Here is a 21,543-nt window from a genome sequence, read left to right as displayed (position 1 = left end):
CTCCGGCGGCCAGAGCTGCCTTCAGTCTTCAGTCCGCCGCTTCACGCCTATGTATGCAAATTAACCGCCATCTTTGTTGGTGGTTAATTTGCATATCTCGCTGATTAGCCAATGGGAGGCGTAGCGAAGGTACAGTCAATTTCAATCTTTGTCTATTATTAGATAGGATTAGGGTACTCCTAAGGCTTTGGAAGAGCCACATTCAAGGGGCCAAAGAGCCGCATGTGGCTCGCAAGCCGCAGTTTGCCGACCACAGCCTTAGGGCACATAAACTAATTACTGAAATTCTTCAGCACACCAAAAATATATATTTTTGCCAATCTGACAACAAGAAAAAGTATAATTTTGATTTGTTCACACCGAATGGCTATTGTGTTGGCTGTTGTCACTTTTTTATTCAACAATCTAAGGGAAAAGAGGTCAGTGCCCCTGACCAGAGTCAGGTGTTGCATGTTTTAAAAACTGTTGTGGCGCACGGGGTGAAACAGCTGGTGAACGGTAAGGGAACATTTCTTACCGTTCAGTTTGCAATGGCAAGAGATTGCAAACACTCTGAGGGTCCATCAGTAGGAGACTCATACATGGGGGTCCACACACACCCCGAAACCCTATGCAGGTAGAACATGAGATGAGGAAGCGTGCTGTGCACCAATACAGAACCGTCTCCAAGACATGTTGATAAATAAGCATAAATACTCTCCCATTCACGTGGGAAATGTTAACACGTATATATCTCCACAATGCAGACACTTTCTGGAAGGATTCCCAACACCCTGGGGAAGGGAAGAGGGAGGGCCAAGAACAGAGGCGGGAGAAAGACTTTACTTAAATCCTTTTGTACCATTTGAATCTTAAGTGACATGCAAACATGCACAAATGAACAAATGCTTTGAAAACCAGGTGGACCTGAACGCATGCTTCTGGAGAAATGCAGTACCATGAGAAAGAAAAGTGTTTTCTTGCTAGTTATGTAAAAACTAGCAATGTTAAGCCCGGCCAGTGTGACTCAGTGGTTGAGCATCAACCTATGAACCAGGAAGTCACGGTTCAATTCCCGATCAGGGCACATGCCCAGATTTTGGATTCGATCCCCAGTAGGGGGTGTGAAGGAAGCAGCCGATAGATGTTTCTCTCTCATTGATGTTTCTATCTCTCTCTCCCTCTCCCTTCCTCTATCTCTAAAATCAATAAAAACACATTTTAAAAAAACTAGCAACGTTAACAACAGAAAGGCAATACTTGTCTTCAGTGAGCAGAAAAGAAAGTGTGGAGGACACCCACAAAGCCCCAAAAGTGCAGAAAGGATAACTATTTCAATTTACTTTAATTATTTAATAAATACATGTATTTATTTCCTTGTAAAAAAGTTGGAACATTTCAGATAAGACCAAAGCTCCCCCTGAGCATTCCCTGTAATGCCGGCCCCTCTCCCGAGAGGTGATGAAGGAGCCCACTGAGGTCAGTCCACCCTGCCAGCCTTTTCTGTGCACGCTCATACCTACATGTAGAAACCGCAGGCTGGCTTGGTCTGGGGTAGGGTGGCTTTCTCATATAAACTGGATCATGCACTATGCCTCTTCCTGCAGCTCACTCTTCCACTCAGCAGTGAGCCTCAAGGGCCTTGCCCGTTAGTTCCCAGATCTGCCTCTCTCTTTTGAATCTTCTGCATGAGGGAGCCCTTTGGTCCCAGGGTCAAACGCTCAGGATGCATGCAGTTCTGTGGTGTCTGCTGGGGCACCTTTGTCAGCTATGATAAAGCATTTTCACGAACAGCAGCCACGCTAGCAGGCACCGTTTACTAGATGCGTGCAGTGTGCCTGGCGCTGTGGGATAAATGCTCTGAATGTGTTTGTTCATTTTTCAATCCACACAATGATGTCAGCTGAGGCTGGGAGTCTGAGCCTACTAGTCATAAGCCCAGATCCACAGAACTAACTAAGTCAGGGAGCCAGGGTAGGACCCCAAGGCTCCCTCTCTTGATCAGGCTGCTATACTTATGAGTTGTTCAGGGGTCCTCCCCGCTGAACTGGAAATCCAAATGTTGGGCATCGGCCCCTCAAGGGCAGAGGGTCTCGCTCATTTTGGGATGCTTTCCGTGTATTGTGGGAGAGGTAAGTATCTGAATTCCAGTTCTGAGGCTTCGGGGAGTCACATCAGCTCCCTGAGCCTCCATTTTCTCATCTGTAAAATGGGCCTGCGGAGGCATCACATGCGATAATGTCTGTGCAGAAGACAAGCTGAGTCCTCCCCACATACACACAAACACCATTCTAACCAGTTGTTGAAAGGGGTGCTTGGATTCTGGAGAGGAGTTTCCAAGGTCACGCTGAGACTGGACCTACCCGTCCCAGGAACAAGAATCAAGGGGCGTCCATACTGCGATGCATTAGCAATGGGGGAGAGAGGGAGGGGTTTAGGACACAGGTGGAGCGGGGAAGACAGGTGGGGAGGGCAGCCACAGGTCCAGGTCTTAAACCAAGGGAACCAAGAATCACCTTTCGGGAAATGAGCACAGCTAGTCTGAGCTGTGAAAAACCCAGAAAACTGCCCAGAGCGTGAAACTGGACTGGGCAGAGAGTGAGAAGCACTTCCCAAATGGGGATCCCTGGACTCAGCAGCCTTCCCCACCAGGTGCCCAAGACGGGCGGCTATCGGCTGATAGGGGTTCTCTCTGAGCCAATGCTACAATATGCACTTTTTATGAATTATCTAATTAATCTGCATAGCAACTCAGTGATATAGGATCATTATTGCCCCATTTTACAAGTGGAAAAATCGAGACCCAGAAAGGTTAAATAACTTGCCCAAGGTCATTGATCAACTAAATGAATGAATCAGTATTTAAACCCAAGTCAACAAACTCTTATTGACACACAAAAAATGTCATGATCTATTGTCAAGTGAGGAAATACAGCAGCCAAAACAACAGGTACAGTATGATCCTACTTTCTGAATATAAAATAAACATATGTGTATATACATATATAAAATAATATTTATAATATATTAAATATGTAGTGTACTATATATGTGTAGTATATACATGTTATATATACATATAATACAATGTTTAATATATATTACATACACATATGCACATATATAACATATACTTAATATTTAATGTATAATTGTATATTAAGTACATTACAATGGGTATATAAAATAATATATAACATATGTAATATATATGTACTATGCATACACAGAGACTATAAAGAAATGCTCCAAAATGTTAGCAGCTGCATCTCTGGGTTATTATAGGTGAGAATGATTTTCTCATTTCTGTGCACTTGTATCTTACAATTTTTCTATAAGCTTGAACTACCTATATGATAATTAGTTACAAATCTCATGAAAATCAGATACTTGCCAACAATAAAGATATGTGGGACATACACAGTATCAACCATTTCATTGAATGCGTTTTGAATATAAATAATCTATAAATGATATATAGTGTATATGCTAGGTATTCTGCAAAGCACTTCCTACACATTCTTTCACCTAATCTTCATGACAATCGCAATAATATCCGCATGTTATAGATGAGGACCTTGGGAGCTGAGGAGGAAGCAGCTCTCCCAAGTTACTAGATAACATTCCCTGTAAGTTCCCTCTTTCCCCAATTTCCTGACGATTAGAATTATCGGACGATGTCTGTTTAAATATCAACCTTTCAGGTCCATCCCCTATAAATTCTGACACAGTAAATCAAGAAAAGCCCAGGAATCTGTAAAAACACAAGCACCCCAAAAATACTGAGAATCATCCCTCCACTCTCTGAATTGTGTAAGGAAAGCAGTTTATTTCTCAGACAAGCTTAAGCATCCAGATCCTTGGGCAACAGAGTCAGGGCAGAAACCCGTTCTGGAAGCCAGGGTGTGGCACCCTCCCGTGCACAGCGGACATTTACCAAGCCGCTCCCAGGGCAGAGACCTCGTCCAGGCCTGCAAGTTCAGAGAGCAGTCTGCCCGGTCCAGGCCCGAAGGAGCTCCCAGTGGGGCCCACGAGACAGATGTGCAAACACGAATCACGAGGCTGAAGGACGGGAGCCAGAACAGAAGGGCAGCCAGGGTTCAGCACGGGCACCACGGGTGCAAATGAAGAGAACAGCCTCGCGCGGAGCCATGTCCCTTGACCACAGGATGACAGTGATGTGAGTTCTATGTTTATGCCAAGACAGACTCTCATTTATTCATTTAAAGTCCCTTTAGGTGCTTTCCAAATGCAAAGAACTAGGGATACAATATGAATTATGCCCCCTCTGCCCTGAGACAGGGCTATTCCAGGTGTGGCCTGAAGGCCAGGCCCCTTGGGTCAGGTACAGAAAACTGAGAGCATTTGGACATTTGGATAGCTAACTGACAGGCTAATCATGTCTGAGTTTTTTTTGGTGCCTTCCATTTTTCTAGTAAATCATTTTATCCTAATTTATACAAGTATTGGCTACAATGCACCAGGAAATAAAAACTGATTCTTCCCCACAGAAGGTGGGAGAGGCACTGACCTCTGAACTTGGGGAGTTGGGGGCATTGAGCGTAATCCCCTACATCACTAAATAATTTTCCAAATGGCTCCAAAGGCCCTGCTTTCGTCATGACAACACTGAAGCGTCTGTCAGATTGTTATTGACATGCTACATATGGGGAAACTGAGGCTCAGAGGCACTGGAATGGTGTCTGAGTTCATACAACTAAAGAGGCACCAGGGTCAGGATTTGAACTCAGGATCTGATTCCCAGTCCTGTGCTCTCTGGTGAAGCAGAGGGTCCAAACAGCCTAGAGGTCACAACTGAGAAGCACAATTAGAAAAGGGCCTTAGTGGTGCCTCGCCCTGCCAGGTGTCCTAATTTATTTTTAGGTCACCCTCAATTCAAGTCCATGCAGAGCTAAACTGTAAAGAGTCCAAAGGTTCCATCTCCAAGTGAAAACAACACAGGGCTTCTGGAAATAGCACACCCACACTGAGCCCCCCCCCCCACCCCCCGGGCCTGCACTGCCTGGGTGCAAAGTAAGCTCTCCTGGGCCTCGGGTCAGAAGGAACCCAGACTCTGAGAGAGCAGGAGCTCAGTGATGCAGTGCTCTGTCTCCACACCAGGGGGCAGCCTGGCACCTTCCAGGCAGATGGAACAATGTCCAGACCCTCCTGGATCTGAGCATCCTCAAGGCCTTAGTCCTGTACTCTGCATTCTCGGGTGGTACAGTTAGCAGCATAAACAAAACAAACAAACAAAAAAACTTTAGGGTTAAGACATGTGACAGAACTATAAATAACCATGTCCAAAGTCTCTGCTGTGAAACCAGGAACTTTTCACTCAGAATCAGGTAAATCTAGAGACCATGGGGCAAGCCCCTGGGGTGAGGTTTGCTGGAGCCCAAAACCATCACAGCTTAGGTGCTATTAAAGAAGCACACACGAGATCAGAGGTCGTGAGAGCTGGGAGTGAGGACCTTCTAGTGGTCTTCCCTGTAAACCTCATGGCATTGCCAAGGGGAGGTTCACATCTCCCATGCATTTCACACATGAGGAAACTGAGGCTCAAGTTGTCACATAATTGGCCTTATAATCACAGGGATGAAGAGGCAGGCAGGCTCCAGAACCTTCTGTAGCCCTCAGGGCTGCCTGGCAGCAAGCACCTCATCATTGCTGCCTTCTCTTTAGCAGCCACAGGCTAGGAGCTGAGTTCAAAGCCATGAACCCACAGGGTCCTGCTGCCCAGAGCTCGCTTCCTCCTGCTTTTGGCATAAATGGCACTTTCCTATCCGCCCTGTGACATCCCTTCCCAATGTCACCATCACAGCACCCTGATTTTTTTCCTCGGTAGCACTCATCCCTATCCCACAAATTATCCTGTTTATTGGTTTCCATGGTTACGCTCCCCCATGGCCACTATCACACACCCCCATCAGAATGTCAGCTCAAAGGAGCTTGGGCTTTGCCTGTCCCCTCAACCCCACCCCTGAGCATTCAGAGCAGTGCCTTGCATATAGTAGGTGCTCAAAACATTTTCCTTGGTCGTTCAGTAACCAGTATCATGGGGGGGGGGGAGCGGGGGGGGGGGCAGCCTTCTATCCATAAACAGTCAGAACCCGGGCCCTGGCTCTGTGGCCAAGGCTCTGGGGTTCTCAGTGCCAGCAGGCGAGGGTAAGGAAATCGCCACAGCAGCCACAGCCAGCAGCCCCACGCCTTCCTGCAGTTGCCAGGGTGACCATTGTCATAACATCCCCTGTGCACTGAGGGCCAGCTGACAGGGGAGAGAATTATTTGACTCGCCAACGTCTCAAGTAACCTGCCGATTTGCATCCCTGAGCAAAGTCCCTGCTAAGGGCTGGAGGCCTGGGAGACCGCCCTTCTTCTCTCCTCGCCCCATCCCAGTTAGAGCTCGATCCCTCTGACCAAGGCAGGCAGGACCCACCGGTCTGGCGCTGGCCCCCAAGATGCTGGAATGAAAGCCTGAAACCACCCCATGCCTACTGCTTCGAGTGAAGCCCTCATTGCTGCTGGTGGCTTTTCCCTCTCTTTACAGTACGATTGCTACTGAATATTACAAACAGGAGAAACAGTTCATGGTGTCATGAGCTCCTACTAGATGCCAGGCCCACTGGTAGCGTCCTCACATACTCATTATAACGTTAATATTTATGCTATAACAATACATTATGCTATAACATATAGTCTACCTATATACTGTATATGCATAGATATATTTATAGACATAGGTAAGAATTCATAGACATAATACATAATATAATTTGAAATGATTTTATGTTATATAGCATTGTTATATATTTATAATAAAATTGACATTCCTTAATATTTTTATTTGCCAGCCCTGTGCCCACTGCTTTAGGTTTGCTAATAATGGTGCCATTCTAACAAACGACTACACAATAATACTGAGTTTTAACTAAGCACTAACTATGTGCCAGGCCCTGTGCTAAGAGCTCTGTTAATATTACTTGTCATGTGCATCCTAAGGGCTAAAAACCCTGATTCCCATTTTGGAGATGAGAAAATGGAGGCACAGAGTGAGGAGGTAACTTGCCTCTGGTCACGAGGGTAACTAACAAGCAGGGGCTGCAGTGCCCCAAGCCTGTCCCCGTCCTTATTTCCACACCACACTTCAGACTCTGAACCTGAACTTGCAGAGGAGACCCCGAGGGGAGCTTGTTAAGAACACACATGCTGAGCCCCTGCATCCCCCAAACCCACACATGCAAATCAATGACCCTTGGGGACAGGGGCTTCTCTTCTCGCTTATTTTAAACAAGGTCCCCAGATAGTCTATCAAAGGCAAAAAGCCCAGAACCATCGCCTTAGGTTTTTTCATCTACCGTAATGACAATTAAGCGATCTGATTAAATGAATGGGTCTAGAAGGGCTGAAACTCCCAGAGGGCAGAGTGGCATATTAGGACCCTTACTCCTGAGAAGGAAGAGAAAAGGGCGGGGGAGAGGGGGGAGGATAAAACTGCAGGGTCACCTCAGGCACACTTAGCTGTGTCCTCAGCTGTAACCACTCCCAACCTTTTTGGATCAAGGTGGGGCCTGCAAAAAAGATTAATAAATAATAACACACTTTTGTCCAGGGCTGGTTTTAGGGGAGCAAAGGTCTAAATTACCTCCCACTGTCCACCTTACTGTCCACCTTCCTGCCCGCTCTTAATCATTCACCAGGGACTAAGCTGTACAGAGAAATGTAAGCTTGTAAGGCTTTGCACCTATACGCATTTTTAACCCTGATACCTCCTGGGAAGTGGCACAGAGTTGTAAAAGAAGAAACTGTTGCCAAAACCGGTTTGGCTCAGTGGATAGAGCGTCGGCCTGCGGACTGAAAGGTCCCGGGTTCGATTCCGGTCAAGGGCATGTACCTGGGTTGCGGGCACATCCCCCGTGGGAGATGTGCAGGAGGCAGCTGGTCGATGTTTCTCTCCCATCGATGTTTCTAACTATCTATCTCTCTCCCTTTTTAACCCTGATACCTCCTGGGAAGTGGCACAGAGTTGTAAAAGAAGAAACTGTTTTAAGCCTGTGGGCGGGCTCTAACATGAAGGAGGTGTGGCTGGGGCCAGTGGTCCCAGGGCAACTGGGGGGATTGAGAGCTAAATCCAAGCAGCAGCTAAAACATCTGTGGAGGGTCTGCCCTAAGCAATGTGTTGCCTTTTAGTCCACTGCCTGAACTAGAGGGAAAATAGAACTAAGATTCCAAAAGTCAAGGAAGGTCAGATGAATCAAGGAAAAGACACATAAGCACAGAGAGCACCATGCCCCGTTTGGGCAATACTTTATTCTGACTATGGAAGCCTGTTCCCTCTACAGCTGCCCTGCCCAGCAGAGCCAGAGCACCTACTCAGGACAAGTAGCCATGTGCAGGTAAATTTAAATTAATTAAAATTGCATGAATAATCAATAGAGTGAGTGAACAAGGTTAGTGTCATATGTGTACCACTAAGAATCCAGAAAATATCCCTACTGGTCATGATATGATCTCGGGCAATCAAAGAATTGAATCCCCAAAACACTTGGTTAGAATTTAAGCTTAGAATTGTATGAGATAAACTATTTTCTTTAATGAGTTAGCATCTTTAAGTTCTGGGAAAATCTGGGATGAATAATAGTCATATTTAAGATAATTAAAATCTATAATGTTAACATCTGAATGAAAGAGTTTGTACATTTGGAGTATTTAATTTATATTGTCTGTTTTATATAATTTGTCCACTTAGAGTAAGACTTCACCTTTTTAAATCTAATTTGAAATGTGTAACTGAGTAACTGATTTAGACATACATTTTAGGTTGAAATTGAATTCAACTTATGTACAATTTAAGAAGTAGCTTAAGACTCGGCACATTTGTAAGTTTAATTTTTTAGATTTCTATGTGCTGTATAAGTAGTTGGGAAGGCTGGTCTGTTAACAAGTAGAGCACTTTAAAAAGTCCTGTATATCATCTTGGCTTGGTGTTGCTAAGTGGTTAGAGCACTGGCCCATGCACCAAAGGGTTGTGGGTTCAATTCCTTGTCAAGGGCATGTACCTGGGTTGCAGGTTCGATTTCTGCATGCAGGAAGCAACCAATCGATGTCTCTCTCTCACATCAATGTTTCTCTCTCTCCCTCCCCCCTCCCACTTTCTCTAAAAATCAATGGGGAAAATATCTTCGGGTGAGGATTAACAAAAATAAAAAGTCCTGCATATCTAATTTATAGATACAGTTTAATTGTTTAAAGATGTTTAATCCACTAAGGTTGTCAGTGGAAGCAAACATTATGCAAAATGCCCTTATGTATGACTGCAAAACTTGACTAGCCGCACACAAACGGAGCAACAATGTATGTGAGCTGAAACAGAAGCACACAGAGAAGAGGGGTGTTGATATTTCTTTGCTGTAATAAACTACATAGTAATTTCTAAAAGCAAAAAATAACTCCATCAAAGTGAAAATTCCGTTCTCCAGCCACACAAACCACATTTCAAGTGCTCCAAAGCCACATGTGGCCAGTGGCTGCTGTATTGGACAGTGTAGACATGAAATATGTCCATCATCTCAAGGGATGTGTCGTTTAAATGCACGTCCAACTCTTAGCAGATTTCTTAGGAAACAAACAGCCCAGAACACTTTTCTCCAAATAAACAATATGACTCTTTCCAAGACCCTGAAGGAAATGAGGCACCCGTCCATACAGAGCCTGGGGAGGAGGGAGAACAGTGCCAGAAGCACTGGCTGTGAAATTTACCAAGAATGAGGAGAAGCCATAAAAATCTGTAGGACAAAGCACAGAGGCTATAAACACATCCGCAAACCCCTCTCCAATTTATTTCTGATGGATTTTTTGCCAAATTCTTGATATTACTGTCACCCTGACCCTTGCTCAATATTGAGTGGCTTTGGATGGGAAATCAGGGAGTGGTTTCATCGATTCTGATTTTTTTTTCCCATTTGGTAAATTGCACACACAAGCTAAAGGATTCTGACCCAAAAATACAGTTGGAAAATTTCAATTTAGCCAGAAAATGGTCCGGCTAAGATGAGCCATACAATATCACCATGCCCTTTAAATGCATGGGTGAAGAAAGACTACAATGAAGTCAGGAGCCCAGCATTCAACTCCCCGCTCTGCAATGAAGGAGCCGTGAGGCCTGGGGCCTCGGGCAGGCCACATAACCTTGTGCAGACTCGATTTTCTATCGATAGGTGAGAGGTTAGAAAAATAGAGACCTTCCTGAGCGACAACAAGTTCAAAAATTCCATAATTATTCCTAGAGGTGAGCCCCATGGGGAAAGGCAAAAGCATCCTACGTAAGTTACACACACATCTTGGCTTTGCTGGGCGAGGAAAACCATTTTTCGTGTGTTTCCTTGTGCTCCATCTGGGATCTTGGCAACAGGGTCAGTGTTCCAAAGAGAATGCAAGCCAGGTCCATGTGCAAGGGGGTGGTGTGAGCCTCCTGGTTTTGCATGCCAGCAAGCAAAGCCAGCGCAGGGAGACTCTCTGCCGCCATCACTGAGGTTCAGGCTGAGCGCTGTTAGGGAAACCAGGTTCCTATCTGACTCTCTCCCAAACGAGCTTGGACAGAGTAGATATAACCCATTCTCCATGATGTTTCTTCTCCCCATTTTCCTCCCCCTCAGCAAAAAAGCCATACTTGCTGCTCCATTCCTTCCAGGTACGTCTGGGGGTTGAACAAGGGGATTATTACAAGGGTTGAGGGTTTTCTGCCAGACGGTCCCTTCAGAGGTGAGGGTGGTACTGTCCAGCAAGCTTGGGACAGTCTCCCACTCAGATCTTGCTGTGGCCATGGACAGAGGGCAGAGGTCCTGAGACTGTCAACCTTCTTTTCCTGTGGCCTCAACTCTCCACTTCTCCCTCAGACATGCATTTGCTAGATTCCCAAGGCATGCAGAGTACCATCCAAATTCTTCCCATCCTAACCCCACAGCCTATTTTTCTAACGCCAACTCCACAAGAAGGTTCTTCCACTCCTCAAATGAGCCGAGCATGCTCCTATCCAGGGCCTTTGCATATGCTGCCTCGTCACCAAGAACCCTACACACACACACACACACACACACACACACACACACACACACACATCCATCTCGCCAGCTGTTCTCATCCTGCAGAGCTCCATTCACAAGTCACATCCATTACAAACAAGACAAATGAGGCCCCACTCCATTATTCTCTCCCATATCATTGCATTCTTTTCTTTCATAGCATTTTTCATGGCTTTCGGTCTTATTTCCCTGGTGTCTATTTGCTTAACATCCTTCCTCCCTGGCACAACCTTAAGTACCACGAGGGCGGGCACTAGTCTATTCTGCCATCCTCTGAATCTCCAGGCCCTAGCCCCGTGCCAGACACATAGTAAGTGCTTAATAAATATTCGTCAGATGACAAAGTGAGTAATCCCTTATACTTTCCTCCTCTCCCTTTTGCCTTCACCAGGGATCTCAAAGTGGGATCCCACACCAGGCCAGCAACATCAGCTGGGAACTTGCTAGACATACAAATTCTCAGGGCCCAGACTCATGGTATGAAATTCCAGGAGTGAGGTTGCAGTGTTTTCACTGGGTGATTCTGATGCGTGTTTAAGTTTGAGAGCTCCTGCTCTAAATCCTTCTGTGCTACTGAAATGACCTCCCTGCCCTTTGACCTCTTGTTCATTCTTCAAGTTCTAGCTCAAATGTTTACTCTCCCTGGAAGCCTTCTTTTTTCCTCACCCAGGAGAACAATCCACCACCTTCAACTCCAAACCCATAGTGTTTGTGCTCGACACATACAATGTGTTCCCTTGTTGGTTATATTCACATCTTAATTCCCCCACCAGATTGTAAGGATCTCATGGGCAGAGAGTCTTGTCTTTGTCATCATTGCTTTCTCACAACCCTGAACCCAGTGATTTCCCCCCAGGAAGTAATTAAAACTATAGAATGAATTTACAAATGAATGAATGATGTGCAGAAAAGAAATGAAAGGTGTTCTCCAAGCATAAAACCCACAACTGCCTACACAGTCCTGGACTCCAAATTGCTTTTGTTTTGTTTGTTTTGATTTGTGTTGGGGTGTGGAGGGGGTTTGGTGAGCAAAAGATACAAGCACAACAAATTGGCAGCTCCAACCATCTGCTGCTAACCTAGGTATGAGGCTGACATCAGAGAGACGTGGAAAGCTTTTCTTTCCAAAGAGAAAGAGAGAAAGGAGATTCTTTCACTCACGTGACCCTCTTTAGTGTGGTAACTACCCCACCACTGCTGTCCTATGGCCCCTGCTCTGTCATTTCTGACAACCATCTCAGCAGCTAATACATCCCAACAGCAGTCTCCATCGTTCATGCTCTTTATGTGTATTTTCTCAAATCCTTACTGCAAACCTGAAAGGTCGGCCTCATTATCCTCATTTTACCAGTGAAAACAGGAGGTCCATTGACTTGCTCGGTGTAAGTCTAGCTGGGTGTTGGCACAGCTGACCCAGGGTTGTCTGGCTCCAAAGCTGCACTCCTTCCACAAGCTGTGGTGGCCAACTGAGTTGATGAGATGGAGCCAGAGGCCAAGGTTGTGGATTTAAATCCAGCAGAGCCCATTAGTGACTATATATCCTAGAACAATTAATATCACTCAACGTCATGAGAAGAACAGGAGACTGATTAGCTTAGGGCCTCCCACCCCCAGTACCACAATCCTATTCAGGGGCCCCTTAGAGGATGTGTCCTGGACATATTTATAGAGGACATTTCCCCAAAATCCCAGAAGCAGCTACAGGCCTCAGCAGGGAAACACCATGCAGCTATAAAAGGCCAGACAACCTCAAGAGGAAAGCACCTCACTGCTCAGCAAGGCCCCACTCATCATTTCCTGTGTTCCAAATCACGCTTCACCTGTCCCCTATACACCCACATCAGCTTCCTTGAGCGGAAGGGAGTCACATGTGATAAGGGGTTCAACCCTAGAACCCTATGGTTGGAGAGATCTGGAGCCTAATCATTCTTCTCTCTATCCATCTATCCACCATCTATCCATCCATCCATGCAATCAAATCATCCATCTACCTATCCACCCACCCATCCATCCACCTGTCCATCTATCCATCCATGCAACCATCCATCCATCCATCATGCAAGCATTTCACTCATGGTACCTTCCCGGTACTATATAATGAAAACATAGGAAAGCCAGGATAGATTCCCATCTTGAAGGCCAATGACATCGAATTGGGCTTAGCCAGCTGTAGGTACCTGTTACATCCAAGTGATGTAGATAATAAAACTAGTTTATAACCAACAACATAGAATAAGATAAGATCATGTTTTACAAGTGCTTCTCATAGTGCCTGGCATAGAGTAGATAGTGAATAAATAGTTGATTTCCTGCAAGTGGAAACCACTGTGCTAAGCCTTGAGATAAAATGGTGACCTTGGCAGACTTGACCCCTGTCTTCATGGAACTTCTATTTTTGTGGAAAAGAGAGACAACAAGTAAGCAATAAATAAGGTACCCACTGGTTGTGATAAATGCTGTGGTTGCAACAAAGAACTTAAAGCACATACAGGAAAGGATAGTGTGTTACCTGGACCAGCCAAAGGAAATCTCCCTGCACCAGGGGCCAGGCAGCCACACACAGCATGTGCAAAGGCTCTGAGGTGGGAAAGTACTTACTGGCATGTTTCAGGAACTGAGAGCTGAAATATCATAGGCAAAGAGAAGAGGAGATTAGGTTAAAGATGCAAGCAGAGTGGCCACAGCTGACAGGGAAATATTTTTTACTGGGTACAGAGTTTGTTTGGAATGATGAAGAACTGGAGATGACCGTGCTGATGGCTGCACAACGGTGTAAAAGTACCTAATGCCCTTGAAATAAACACTTCAAATTGCTGAAAAAGTCAATTCTATTATAAGTACTTTAAGAAAAATTGTAAAAAATGTTCCTACAGAAGCAGAATCCATTTTCCAGATGTAGAAACAAGTGCAATGGGGCCCTCGAATGATCTGCCCCAGCAACTCCTGTGCAAGTTAGTGGCACAGGCAGGATTAGAACCCACGTCATCCAACTCCATGGCACCACACAGGGATGTTGCCCCCCTTCCCAGCTTCAGATCACATGCAGGAAGAAAAACCAGGCACCAGACACAGTTCATGGGCAAAGGAAAACTGATCTCTTCTGGTTATTATTAGCAGAGTGAGGCAGCTGGGTGTGGAGGGCACCAGCTGTGTGGCTCTCACAGGAGAGGAACCCAAGGTGAAGTGGAGGAGCCGCGTATCCGCGCATCTGGGCAGCAAACTCGGAGCGCGCGCGCGCGCGCGCACACACACACACACACACACACACACACACACACGCATGGCAGCCTGAAACTTTCCACCGAAATCCCCACGTGCAGCTACGTAGCTCTTGGGGGAGAATTAGCACGGGTCCCCAGGGCTGAGATTTTCCATGTTTAGCTTCAACCCAAAGGAAAATTTTGTTAGAAAGTTTAAAGGGCGTGACTATTTTTAAATAATGAGACACTGGGTTACAATGTCAGCACATCAAAGTGAGAAAGGCTTGTACCTTGCTACTTCTTTGGTCCTATTACAATTCAAATGGCTCAAATGTAGAAGAAAATAAAGTTAATCATTAAAAGCCTACCATAGGCCAGGAGCTTGCTTGACCCTAAACTAGTGGTTCTCAACTAGAGGCGATTTTGGCACCCAGGCGATGTTTGGCAATGTCTGGAGACATGTTTTGGTTGTCACAATTTGGGGGAGAGGGGTTGTTACTGGTATCTAGTGGGTAGAGGCCAGGGATGCTGTTCAGCTCAACATCCTACCATGGACACCCCAATGCACCGCCGCCCCAACCATTATCCAAGCCCAAATATGCGTAGTGCCAAGGTTGAGAAACCTTCTCCTAAGCTAATGGTTCTCAGACTTGATCGCCTGGAGGACTCCTTAAGTACAGATTGCTGGGCTCCACCCCCAGAGCTGTGGTCTGGTGAGGGGCCCACCTGTGCATTCCTGCCAAGTTCCCAGGTGATGCTGATGCTGTCAGTCCAGGAATGACAGCATGACAAGCACGGCCTTGGTCACCCTCACAGCAGTCTTGAGGCATCTGCCTGTTCTCCCAATCTTATGGGTGCAAGACCTCAGGCTCTGAAGGAGATGAGCACTATCCAAAGTCACTTAAGCTATTAAAGTGACAGAACCAGTCTTCAAGCCCAGATCCATATAATCACCAGCCTCTATAGACCCTATCAAGCTTTTGTGCTCAGCCAAGTGTCCTAGGAGCCCAGGATGGTACCTTTGGCATGCGTCTTCTTCAACCACAGTCATCCTGCCAATGAGGCTTGTAAGTTTCAGATTCAGGAACCAGACCCAGAACTCCTGGAAACACTGCTTATAAACCTAGCAATTTTCAGTAAGATCACTATTTAGAGGTCCTCTCTGTGCTAAAGTCTTTTGCAGGTTCTAAAAACTTTTTATCGATTCCAACATATTTTCTTCATGATTTCATGCCCGATTTACTTTGTGGGGGCCCCTCCCTCAAACTTCATTCAGACCCATTTTATTGCACTTGAAGATGTTTACATATCCATAAACCATGGTTTTTTCTTCTTCCCACTTGGACCCACCCTGGGACATCTTTCTGCCTAACTTTGTTTGCATCACGCGTGAATGGTGTAATGGAAATAACGTTGGACTGGGAGCCAAGAGACTTGGGTTCCAGCAGATGGGAAAAGGAAGGTCTCAAAGTGGAATATTGCAACCTGCCATCTTCTGCCTCGAAGGGGTACTGGATTCCCTTGTTGATGGGGAGTTACCAGTGGGCCACCTTGCCTCGTGGTTAAACATCATCACCCCTCACTTCAGGAAAATTAAATCATTCAATGGTCACACGAGGAGTGTGCAGGCCACATACTGTATGATTCCATTACTATGAAATGTCCAGAATAGGCAAATAGAGAGAGACAGAAAGTAGACTAGTGGCTGCCAGGGGCTGGGAAGAAGAGGATTTGGGGAGTGATGGCTAATGAGTATAAGTTTCTTTTGGGATGATGAAAATGTTCTGGAATTGGACAGTGGTGATGGCTGCACAACCTTGTAAATATACTAAAAATGACTGAATGTACATTTTTAATGGGGGAAATTTTACAGTAGATGAAGTCTATCTCAATTTAAAAAAAAAAAAGCTTCCTGTGTGATTCTAACACGCAACCAAGGAACTCAGTCTCCATCTCTATAAAAGGTATGCCGGCATCACCCCCATCTCAGCCAGGTCAAGGCTCCCCTAATGTTCAGATGGGGAGAGCTTGACGGGGCAGGTGCTGTGTCAAGCAGGGCTGTGTCACTTCCTCCACTAACCAGGAGGTGTTAGAGGGAAGTGGGTTTTCCCCCTCTGCCCTGTTCCTCTTTGCCCAAGTCAGTGGGGACTGGTACTCAGCCTGCGGGGTAGACAGTTTTATCCTGATAATTCGTTATCAGAAATTATTGTCTCATGAGCACCCATCTCCCAAGCTATGACAGATGCCAGTTTCAAGCCACAATATGCACAGCAAAAATTATCTGGAGGGGGGAAAATACCCAGGCACGGGCGCAAGGAAATACATGCAAACTAAGAACAGTCGTGGCACGTGGTGTGGCGTGCAGACAGGTGAGAAGGTTGCTTTCCCTGACCCTGCAAGTCTGAGATCTCGCTTCTTTTAAGAGAAAAAGAGAACTCTCAGTCTGCCCGGCAGCCTCCATTATCAGGCAGCATGAAAGGTTGACTAGGAAACCACCACAGCTTGGCAGTGTCCAAAAATACACTCCGAGCTTAGCCGGCGTCTCCTGTGATTCCCACGCAAGGGGCCCATTCCAGCTTCCTGTCTTCATGCTGTCCCCACTACCTGGCTGGACAGACATGCCTCTGAGGTAGCAACAGCCTTCAAAGGGATGGAAAATCCTCCCCCCGGGGGAATCCCCTTTGGTACAAAAATAAGCATGAGTTGGTAATTTTCCTTTTTTTTTTATGTGAGCGAGGTGACTTGGGTGCTAGCTTTCTGCAGTGCAAAGAAACCTGGTGATGCCAGATCATTAACACGGCAGAAACCACCGAGCAGATGCCCTACAAATAGATTGGGCTCAAGTCCCCAAATGGTTGGGAAGAGTGTTTGATTTTCAAGTCTCCTATGAAAACACCCCCGCAGAAGTTTCGGTTGGCTTGAGAATACAGCCACCCACACCCATGGGCTGGCAGTTTATTGTGTACACTATGTGAGTATGTGTGCGTGTGTGTGTGCGTGCGTGCGTGTACACTCTTGCATGCAAACAGCCATACAGATACACTCCACTCAGCAACTTGGCACCTCCGCCTGGTGGCTTCCTTCGGACTCCTGCCTTCTGCACATCAACCTCCTGCAAACTAGTTCCCAGTCTGGAGGGTTAGGAGACACAAACACACTTCAGAGGGTGATGGAATTGGGAACACACACACTGACAGTCAGACTCCCCCTCTCAGCAACTGTCTTAGTGCGAAGCCAAGCGCTATCACACTTGTAAAGTCCTCCAGCTTGAGAAGAGGTTAGTGAAGCTTTCTCTTCCCACTTTCTTTGAGAAAACAGTAGGAGGTTTCTTGGGGCTCTTGGGGCTCCTGGCTGGTTTCTGTTGGGGTGGGGTAAGGACCTGTCTAAAGTAAGTCCCTGCCTGGAGGGATTTACAGAAGCAGGGTCTGTGACCTCAGGCGGCTCTTCCTTAGGTGTGTGTTATTAAAAGCCCCTCCCTTTCTCAGGGCCTTCACACTACAGATCCCAGCATCTTGTAAGCACAGATTATCTCCATACATGGTATATGAATTTGATTGATATATCATGGACCCTTAGGGTGTGACAAAAACATAAAAATCTCCACTGATCCCAAGGCCATACGTCCAGTAACTCCCCCACCTCACCCCACCCGCTTTGGGACACCACAATACACTGCAGAGAAGGACCTGTGAGCAGCTGAACAGTGTGCAGAAGGACCACACACTAGCATCTAAGTGTCGTTTTCTCCAGGGAGGCTGCAGGAGACAGAATTCTAAGACAGCCCCACACCTGTTAGCCCTGGTACATCCCTCATCCTTGAGTGTGGGCAGAACACGAGATTTGCTTCTGGCCAAAAGAATATGGCAAAGGTGATGGGATGTCAATCACAGAATTAGGACTCATTATGTCAATCAATGGAAAAGAATAGAGAGCCCAGAAGTAAGCCCGCGTTTTTATGGTCAATTAATATTTGACAAAGGAGGAAAGAACATACAATGGCGTAAAGACAGTCTATTCAATAAATGGTGCTGGAAAAATTGGACGGATACGTGCAAAAAAATGAAATTATATCATCTTCTTACACCATACACAAGAATAAACTCAAAATGGATTAAAGACTTAAATGTAAGACTTGAAACCATAAAACTCCTAGAAGAAAATACAGGCAGTAAATTCTCAGAAATTTCTCATAACAATATTTTTCCGGACATATCTCCTCAGACAAGGGAAATGAAAGAAAAAAATTAAACAAATGGGACCATATCAAACTAAAAAGGTTTTGCACAGCAAAATAAACCATCAACAAAATAAAAAGACAAACCACTGAACGGGAGAACATATCCACCGATACATCACAAACACACTGCACAATGCAGAGAGGTCAATGACAGTCTCTGGGATCAGATTGCTCCGATTCAAATCTTGGCTGTATTACCTCCCAACTGTACGACCTTGGGCAGGCTCCTAATCTCTCTGAGCTGAAAAAATAGAGGCTACACATTCTGTGCCCAAATACTGCACGGGCCATACTCGGCTTGAAAAATTATTCATTGTTGATCTGAAATTCAAATTTCACTGTGCATCCTGTACTTTACCTGCAACCTTAACTTGGGGCAACCAGTTCAAATATCCCAATCTAACGCCTACAATACCACGGCAAAAAAACGTGTGCAATCCATACTGCTGATGAGGACCAGGACAAGTAAAGGTCACATTTGGCTTAGTCTTTTCTATTTAAGAAGGCAAAAATAGTTTTGGAAATGTGTACATTAAAATAAAAACTTTGAAATGCTTTGTCAGAAACGGTTCACATGCTAGGCTTTGAAGGAGGTGTCACATGTCAGGGAAAATCACTTACAAGGAATAACAGTGTCCCTGAGGCTACACAAAGAAGGGAGAGGTGTGACCGTCAGGCCCCTTCATCAGGAGGGTTACTGATGTAGCCAAGGTCACAGGGCTGGTAAACGGTGGGTCGCAAACTCAAGCCCAGCTGTGTTTAACCCCGAAGATGATGTTCTCGGCCCATGGGCCAGTGTTTCCTAACTATGTCCCTTGCATACCACCTTTCTGATTTTTGCCACAAGCACTGCTATTTAAAATCACAACTCTGACTTCTTTAAAATTTGTATTCACGGTAATGCAGACCTACTTTCACTATTCATTTCAGCCTGCCCTACCGAGTATCTGTAAGCCACACCTTTGAGATGCTAGTTATGTATTTCCTAATACAAACAAAATGAAACATGCAATGAGTAAAATGTTTGGCCCACATGCCAGACCCCAGCCCCAGATCACCACAGGTACCCTGGGTGGTCAATGTGCCCTACTCTGAGATGCTCGGAACTCTAGAACTGGCGGAAGCAATGAAGGGAGGCGGGCACTCAGAGGAGGAAAGAGAAAAGCGAATGTACTGTGTAGGCCACACACCACAGTTATGGTATGAAAATGATGTAGGACAACCCTGGCTGGTCTGGCTCAGTGGCTAGAGCATCAGCCTGCGGACTGAAGAGTCCCAAGTTCCATTTGTGTGGGAGGCAACCAATCAATGTGTCTCTCTAACATTGATATTTCTGTCTCTCCCCCTTCCACGCTCTCTAAAAATCAATGGAAAAAATATTTTGTTAATATCAATGGATTAACAAAAAGATTTTTTAAAAAAGAAAGTTATACAGGACCAAGTACTGCTGTGAATGTAGTCTCTTCCCCATCAGGACAGCACCTGCAGCAAAAACACATTTCGCTGAGAGGCAGGTGATGAGGGTTGGAATCACAGCTCTGCCTCACACCTGGGAACAAGACAGGAATCCGCAATAAGAGGAAAATAATAAATAAAATTACTACAAGATAGGAGCCATATATCCTTGTCTTTCTGAAAAGATTTGGACTGAATTACAGCAAGTTCCCTTTTTTCTGATCTGATACCATGAGCCAAAAAGTAGGAAGCTTGCCCTGTCTGGGTTAAAGCATCGTCCCGATATGCCAAGGTGTGTTTTTTTGTTGGTGGTGGTGGTTTTTTTCCAAAATGTATTTTTATTGATTTTTTACAGAGAGGAAAGGAGAGGGATAGAGAGTCAGAAACATCAATGAGAGAGAAACATCAATCAGCTGCCTCCTGCACACCCTCTACTGGGGATGTGCCTGCAACCATGGTACATGCCCTTAACTGGAATCAAACCTGGGACCCTTCAGTCCGCAGGCCGACGCTCTATCCACTGAGCCAAACAAGTCAGGGCTGATATGCCAAGGTTTTGGGTTCAATCCCCAGTCAGGGCACATACAAGAAGCAACCAGTAAATAAGTGAAACCACAAAATCAGTATTTCTCTTTCTCTCTCTCTCTCTTTCTCTCTCTCTCTCTCCCTTCCTCTCTCTAAAAATCAATCGATAAATAATTTTAAAAGTAGGAAGATAGTATGTAATAATTAGTAAGAAAATGATAATTGGGTGATCATGAGAAAAGTTAACATCCATTCATTACACAAATATTTATTGAGTACCTACTATGTGCCAGGCACTGTTCCAGGTGTTGGGGACACATGGATGATATACCTTTTAAAAAGTTACTTGTCCTCACACAGCTTTTTTTCTTGTGAGATGTAAGCTTTTGATGTGTCCAGGATTCTCTCACTAACTCCTCCCAGCAGCAGTTCTCATCAAATCCCCTGGAGGACTTGTTAAAACACAGATCCCTGGGGCCCACTCTCAGAGTTGCTGATTTGGTAGGTCTGCAGTGGGATCTGAAAATCTGTAGTCCCAACAAGTGCCCAGGTGATGCTAATTCAAAGGGACCCCACTATGAGAAACACTACCTTTCAACAATTCTATAAAGTAGATATTTTTCTTTTCCTCGTTGGATAGATAGGGAAACTGAGGCTCAGAGAGGTTCAATTTTTCGCTCAGATTAACACAGTAGTCAGCAACACCAAGATTCACACCTGGCTGTTTCTAAATACAAGGCCTATGAGATCAGCCACTGCGATACACTGCCTTTGTTCAGGATGGGGAGTCCGCCACGCTGATTCAGCAGAGATGGAGCAGGTGCGTTTCCAGCAAGGATTTATAAAACGTAGGGACATGACTCCTCAGCTTGTGAACCGGGATGTGCCAGGTCTGGGGCTCAAGATGACACTCGGCAGATATCTCAGGTGAGATCTGGTCTCCAGGTGAGGGCACCAGCTGCACCCCTCTCCCAACACCCTCTGCTAACTAATCTGCAGGGCTGGATTGACGTCAGCCACAATGGAAACTGCTTTCCTGCCCTGACCTGTTTAGAGATTAGGAGAG

General features: G+C 45.6%; 1 protein-coding gene across 1 annotated transcript in view; it reads right to left on the bottom strand.

Annotated features, from left to right (window-relative positions):
- KSR2 (kinase suppressor of ras 2) overlaps positions 1–21,543 on the bottom strand; it is a 258,784-nt gene that overhangs the window by 205,235 nt on the left and 32,006 nt on the right.

The sequence above is a fragment of the Myotis lucifugus genome, unplaced genomic scaffold (genome assembly GCF_000147115.1).
Source record: "Myotis lucifugus unplaced genomic scaffold, Myoluc2.0 scaffold_181, whole genome shotgun sequence".
Lineage (NCBI taxonomy): Eukaryota > Metazoa > Chordata > Mammalia > Chiroptera > Vespertilionidae > Myotis > Myotis lucifugus.
This window is presented reverse-complemented; position numbering and strand designations above follow the sequence as displayed.